The sequence below is a fragment of the Lissotriton helveticus genome, chromosome 7 (genome assembly GCF_964261635.1).
Source record: "Lissotriton helveticus chromosome 7, aLisHel1.1, whole genome shotgun sequence".
NCBI lineage: Eukaryota > Metazoa > Chordata > Amphibia > Caudata > Salamandridae > Lissotriton > Lissotriton helveticus.
Genome location: NC_136068.1, coordinates 1,474,795,932 through 1,474,803,426, shown reverse-complemented (window position 1 = coordinate 1,474,803,426; position 7,495 = coordinate 1,474,795,932).

Here is a 7,495-nt window from a genome sequence, read left to right as displayed (position 1 = left end):
CAAAAGAAGGATTCTGGAAGCCTTTCTGAGCCAACATAGTCCGAGCTAACATTAATTTCTCCTTTATTTTCCTCTGCTTCATGTCCAATACATCACTGAAATGTTTTGCATACCACAAGATATTGCGTAGCGTCTGTCTGCCAGCAGATAACACTTTGCGTTAACAGGAGCACTAATTTCAGGTTTCAATCCGAGAACAAACTGAGACACAAAAACCCATATCCTTTTCTTCAAGATATTCACATCCACTGTGCTGTTTAAACACCTGCAACAAGCTTTCATAGTATTCATGAACTGTCTCCTTCGGTTCCTGTTTGGTTCCTTTTACCAAACTGTATCCCTGGGATGTAGTTTTCCTTTCAAAAAGGTCATAACTGCTTAATGTTTCTCCATCACCGATGGAGAAGGTGCATCAGTTCCTCTCTCTCTCTCTGTGGCCTGCCTTTAGCCACTGCACTGTTACCATACATTCTTCCCACAAATCACCTGGTACCACAATGTCAAGAAACATATCTAGGTCTCTCCCCAACATCTTCAAAATCTTTATAAACCTTTCTACTTGTGCATACCACTGTACAGGTCTGGCTCTCAATTTTGTCAAATCACCACTATTCCATGGAACATGTACATAGGTGCCTCCAACCTCTTCCCTCAATGGATATGCCACTGCCTCATCCAACCCATCCTGTTTTTCCTCTGCTTCGCTCATTTTCCTTTCATTTCATTTTCTTTGCCCATCTAAGTTCCAAATTTTCCACATCCTTCCATCTGCGTATGCATTAAACTAAATCAGTAATGTACAAACACATTCCTGTAATCCTCATGTTTTCTATTGCTTAATCATCCAACTCAACTCGATAGCTATGATGCAGGTTCACATTGTTAGAAAGATCCACATCGTACTTCTTTGGTATCCCTGCCAACCTGTCATGCATCATAGCAGCTCTCTGAGTAATCTCCTTACACAAGTAAGTGAACTCATGTCTAACCCTGGGCAAAGTAGTACGGTACGCTTGCCTAGTTTGCGAAGTTTGCGCTACTTCGCACTATGCGAATTGCACATAGCACAGTGCGAACATCCGTAGCATAGTGTAGCGGTCATTTTTTGCTTGCTCGCGGTCCTCAACGTCAAGATGGCGACCACGAGCGAGCAAAATGACACCCCGGTGAGACTTTTTCCTCGTTCGCGATCAGCAACATCAAATTGGCAATCGCGAGTGTGAAAAATAAACGTCCCAGCGAGATTTTCAACACGGGGAGGTCAGGTTTCTCTTTGTGAGTTTTCGCGTATGCTCGTGACTGCTCGCGATGAGAAACTACCAGTCCGCGTTGAGAAAGCTGCCGCTCAGGTAAAAATCTGCTCGAGCGGCAGAAAACGACAACTTGCACTGAGCAAGATGCCGTTTTCAATGGTTGCACAGTGCGGACAAGCATCCGGCACTGTACAATCATCGCGATCAGCGTACTACGCAGTTCGCGTAGCGCTACGCGTAGCTCACGTAGTGCGAAGTGTACTTTGCGTAGCTACGCCTCGCGCTACTTTGCGAACTACGTCCAGGGTTACTCATGTCTCTGGTACTCTTCTAGGTGATCAATTTTCAGGCAACCCTTGATCAATTTTTCTATTGCCATTTACAATTTAGGAATGTCCAATGGTTTCTCTTTTCTTGTCTCTAACTCTTTTGGGGGCTCTGTGGTGTCTACCTTTCTCTCCCTTGTATGTTCTTCAAGCCATGCTGGTAAACCTCCATCTTCAGTGCCAGTCAGTTCATTTGAAGCTAAAGGAGTTGTAAAGTCTAGGGTTCCCTCTCCATCTACTAGAGCCTGCAAATTTTGTTGGGGTCTCCACAGAACTTACAGTGTATTTTGGGTTGTCGGTACCCAACAACCAGTGTCGTTAGGACCTCTGACCTTCTCTCAATTTGGGGTAGTGCAGTAGGAACCACTTGTGTAGCAACTCGATCCAAATCAATAGGAGCCACAGCTATTGGCTGTCTCACAACTTGTGGTTCAGTAGGAGGTGGATCTGAATCAACTGGAGCAGTAGCTGCAGTCTGATTAGCACTTGCACTTATCTCTCCCCGGTCAGTATATGTTATAGGTGGTGGTGGTCAAGAAGATAACATTTGTTCTAATATCTTGTCTCCCATATCGGTATCTGAGTCACCCTCTTCTTGCTTAGCCAAATCCTTACTCTTTCTCGTACTCTCTAATGTAAGACCGGATATAGTCTGGTTCCTTTAATAATTGCCTTCCTCCATCTACGCTGTTCTTCATCCCATACGGCATTTTTCATAATTGTTTTATTGCACTCCCTGTCCTTCGCTTATATTTCTCCTTCTCTTTTTCCCTGGCAACCTTTTCCCAAGCCTTAAAAGTCTCATATTGTATGGGTCGAGGTGGTGGCTTCATCTCGTAGAATTTTCCCTTCAAATGATCTAGGATTCTGGTGTAAAATGTCCCATACCTCGGAAATCTTAAAGCACCCTCATTTTCCGTAATTCTTTCCCATTGTTTTAGCCGTAGACATGAATTTAATACACGTTCGGTAGTCATGTATGCCGAAGTATCTTCAGTATTCATTTAGTTGTCTTTATTCAAATTAGTCATTTTACAGCGAGGCCAATACAAGTTTGTTTAGTGACTGCATATATCAATGCAGATTGTTCCATAACGAAAATTGTTACTAAACTAGCTAAGGAGCCTACTCTGCCCTAAACAGAACTCATGAAATGTTCTTTCTGGAAAAGAGCAATATTTAGAATATGAAAATAACTACCTATGAAGAGTGGCTCTAGAAACTCATTGGAGTTCTTCACAGCTGCAGCAGCAACCACTTTAAAGAGTGATCTTTGCAGTGGCATTGATCAAAGTAGGTCTCTAAATAAAGGAAGAATAAAGTCACCTTTAGCAGTAGATTTCGATAATAAAAGTAAAGAAGCCACTCTTCAGTAGAAGACTTGCACAGGGAGATTAAAGAGCTCTGGATCAGAGTCTTCTACTCATCCGATCCTTGTTCTACTCTAACTAGCTAGGATCACTCATTAATATAAAACCACATAATAACGTATCAATAATGGTTAAGTGTTAACTCTGCTCTTCTAATGGAAAACCGCTTGTCGGATGGCATCGTCAAATTCCATTGCTTCTCCTGTCGATTCCAATGGTAAACAATCTCGTCGATATAGTGTCAAACGTTGCTTCAAGACTTTGTTCCATGGAGGAAAGTTCTCATGAGAACCTTCTATCTAAGTTAAAAGATGTGCTGTATGTCCATTTTGAATTCAAAGCAAGTAGAATATGATGAAGCAAAAATAGCATTAACATTCTGTAAGGCATTCATAAAATATATCTAAATCATTATTTATTCAAGTAGTCACAACAGCTCATTATAATACGAAAGTGTATTAAGAAGTGATCATGGTGTGATGAAGTTGAAGAAACAGGGATTTGAAGTCAGCACATTCTTAAGCAAGATGCTGGTGCTAGGCAAAATGTTCTAAATTATGTGTATTAAGCTTGGAGCAAACGTCAAAAGGAAAGGCCTTTTAAGAATGATAACTTGGTACAAAAAGTTTCTTCTATGTTATTCTGCATACGTATAAATACTGCACATTTTCCCTACATATGATTAGTCTAGAAATCATTTACTAAAATAATAATACATTTGAATATGACTCTTTCACGTACTAAAACACAATTTTCTGTGTGTCATTTTCTATGTGAATACATTTCTACAACAGTTTAAACGCATTCTAAAGTGCAATTCTACTGTTGTCTGTTAGTCCATTTTTTTTAAAGCAATGTCCCTCAAGGGTATACAGGAATGACAGATGACTTAACCCTACATTCGTCATGCGGATGCCGGAGGGTGGTTAGTGACCTTTTCCTTTTAAAATAATCTCTGAGAGCGATACACCAATTTAGGAATCAGATTGGTTTGTTCCTGGTGGTGGGTGGAGAAGTCACATGACAGCTCGTACTGTTCCTTCTGTGAATGTTGGTAGGATATCTAGAGGACTATTAAAAAATCTTTTTTCGTGGGTCACAAAAGAAGGTAGGGATTTAAATGGTTGCTGGATGGTAGATGAACCCATGTGGACTCACATTGCTACTCTTTCGGTGGATGCCTTCCCATTGTGGGAAAGCTAGTATAGGTTCTGATTGGTTGATGCTGACTGGTGGCTGGAAAACCTCATTGACAATAAAGACTGACACACGTGGGAACGTCATGCAGTCGCATGTCCCTGATCTGTCTGCTGATGTCAGAGAGCTGGCGATGGTCTCGTTTGGTTAAGATTACTTTTCCAAGGTAACAAATTATATTTGGAGTTTTGTTGGTTGGTGTAGAGTAGTGGGCCATAGAAATCTACCCAACAGTTCTTACAGAGGATATGTAATGGGAATGGCTAGTGGGTGGACTCTTCTTCTAATCAATTTCTTTCCGAACTGCGAACAATGTCTTTGGTGCTGGCTGAGAAGTCATATGACCTGAACCTCTGCTCTTTTATAGATTCCAGAGAGCTGGCAGATTGCTCCTTCTTTTCTTAAACTCATTTCCTGGATCAGGAAGCTAGGTGGTAGTTCAGAATGATTTGACTGGGTGGTGGGAAAATTCAGCACATGACCTCACCCTCCTGCTCTTCCTGTGGATGACAACGGTAATGAAATTAAAGTTCAGGCGAAGTGCATGGATGTCTGTCTAATTTAGCCTAATCCCGAAAATGAAAGCAAGACTGACTTAATGAGTTCCTTCTCATGGAGGCATAAAGGCACTTGCTCAGACTGTACAACCTCGTGCAGAGCAACCTAGCAATGTGGGATTTCAGGGATAAATGTTCCGTAAAATGCCCTTTATCCATGTGTATTCCTTCACATGCTGGTTAGAGCAACAGGAGTGAATGCTGCAATATTTATAGAACTGTGCTATTGTCCATGTGTATCATCGCCACTTTGGAGCCAACATTGATAGCTCATAAAAACTAGCTATAAATGTACCATGTTTCTATGAAGGAAGGATTCAGACTTCTCTTATAAAATACTTTTAGTCAGATCCCTAAAATGCATCCTCCAACCAGACACAAAGAAGTCACTTATCACTGGGATATTTGCTAATGGAAAATGCAGATCGACACCAGAGTGCCTGACATGCGGACTAGGACATGTTTGGAATGGTGAGCTGAATTTGATCCCAGTGTTCTACTAGGTGGAACTGAAGGAAACATAAATGCTGTCTGGCATTGGGACAATGACAATAACAGTTTTGGATGCCTGGAGCCCCTTAACTAACAGAATATGATGAAGCTGTGCTACAGTTTGTTCTATGACCAAATCATCCCGGGATGAGGGCAGACTCTTGCAAGTCTGCTCTCTAGAATAGCCATTATGAGCACTTTTAGCTATTTTCAGCTAGTATGAGGGAGTATTTTGCCAAGATCTCAGTAAATCAGAGATTGAATAAGGCCCAATGTACCTAGGTCTCCAACTTGAGATCGCTTCTTAGAAAACAGTCGTCCAGATGAGCATAATAGATAACCTTCAGAAGCCAAGGATAAGCCATCAAGGCTATCAGCAGTTTGCTGAACACTTAAAAATCTGAATTCATATGCAAAGAAGCTGTATTAAAATGCTGATCCCCTCTCACAAACAGAAGGCACTGTCTTTGGTCCTATTACAGTGCTATTGTAAACCTGGGGCAGTAGTTTGCTTTAAGATAGAGGGAGCAACCATGTATAGTCCCCAATACCATCAAGAAAGATGCCCCATACTTCAACTGTGTATTCAAAAAACATAAACTTAATATGGGTGCATAGGCTGCTCAAACCTCTAGGCACCGGTTTCACTGCGCCTTCTACACTCATGCATCTGTTCTTGACTTCAGGTCTGCCAACTAGCCCCTTTAATATGCTGCTAGGCATGAACCTGGTGAGTGGCACAAAGAAGAGTGTGTTGAAATAATAAAGGCGCAATTTGGTGACAGTGTTTGGGCTGCATTTTCATTTTAGGTTAGCCTACATGTTTTCAAAAGACGTTTTATGTACGATATTAATACATAGTGGACTTTGGGTTAGCTCATTGCTCACAATTGGTTGGATGTCTTGCTTTTCTCGATTACTTATTTTCCTCTTCTTGTGTTTGCTCCTCCCTGGACCATAGCTCAGTGGCGGCGAGACGGCGCCTCACTACTTTTAAGCAGTGTGATTAAAGGAAAAATAAAATGATAATAACTCAATGTTATTATCATGTTATTTGTTCCTTCTGCTTTGTGGGGCTGCTCTGCTCTCAGAGCAGGGCAGGGGAGGTGTGGTGGGCACACTGAAGTGCACATGACACTTTGGCCTGCCCTCTGGGGCTGGCCAAATAGTCATGCGCACTTTTCATGTTTTCCATCCAGGCTGCATTGCAGCCTGGGTGGAGAACATGCCTAGGCTCCCAGTCCCCGTCTGAGCGCCGAACCAAGGTGCTCAGATCAATTACAATGATGCATTGCAGCGTTGTGATTGGTCTGTGGAGCCTGGGTGTGCCTCCTGGTTCCTGTTCGGATGCGGATGAGAGACGGAGCAGAGACGCGGGACGCGGCGATGAGGTGTTTTTTTATTAATTTCTTTTCCTCCTCCCCCACCCTCCTGCACCTGATCCATGCTGGATAGGATGAGTCAGGAAATTAGTTTTCATTTTTGTTTCAGCACTACGTGGGAGTGCATGGGTTTTCTTGCTGCTTCCCACCTCAAATTCTTTCTGACTCGTAAAAGGACTTTTGTGATCATTTGGAAAGGAATGCTTCCATGGTTACAGGGGCTCAGCAGAAGGAGGTGGGTATTCCTCCTTTCAGAAGTAGGGCTCTCACACACCCAGCAAGCTAGGTGTCTTGCTTCATCATATGAGCCTGCTCCTCGTTGGGCCGGCACTGCAATTCCCAACGGGTACCCTTAAAGGGGCTCTTTGCCGGAGATCTTTTGTTCCTTGCCGTAAGGGTGCAGTGGGTGTGAGGGGCCTAGTCTAGTGTAGATGTGTGTTGTGCAGTTTAAAACAGGTCAGGAAATCCTGTGGAAGACTTTATTCTGTTAGATACCCTACCTGAATAAAACAATACAGGAGGGGTAACATATTTTGTTTTCCATGTGACAAATTACCTACTTAACTCCCAGATGGTCGACATGTTTCTCGCCTTAGACTTGTCATGAAATGATCAATGGCGGTTCTTCAGGACCGTGAACATACAATATTATCATATAAACTATCCACAAAAATGTGGAAAAGGTGCAATGCTACCTGCCACTGGTATTGTCATAGGGACTTGCCTGCTAGGGGATTGATACCACCTGTAATAGAGAAACAATTAAAAACCCAACTGTCCTGATTGTATACAGTGTTTGTTATGAGACGTTGTGCGCAAATTGCTTATTGTTGATTAAAAACACTGTGTTCCAAGGGGGTATCACAATACTCAGCTCTCACTTGAAAAACACAATGTTACTTCAATATATGGAGGGAG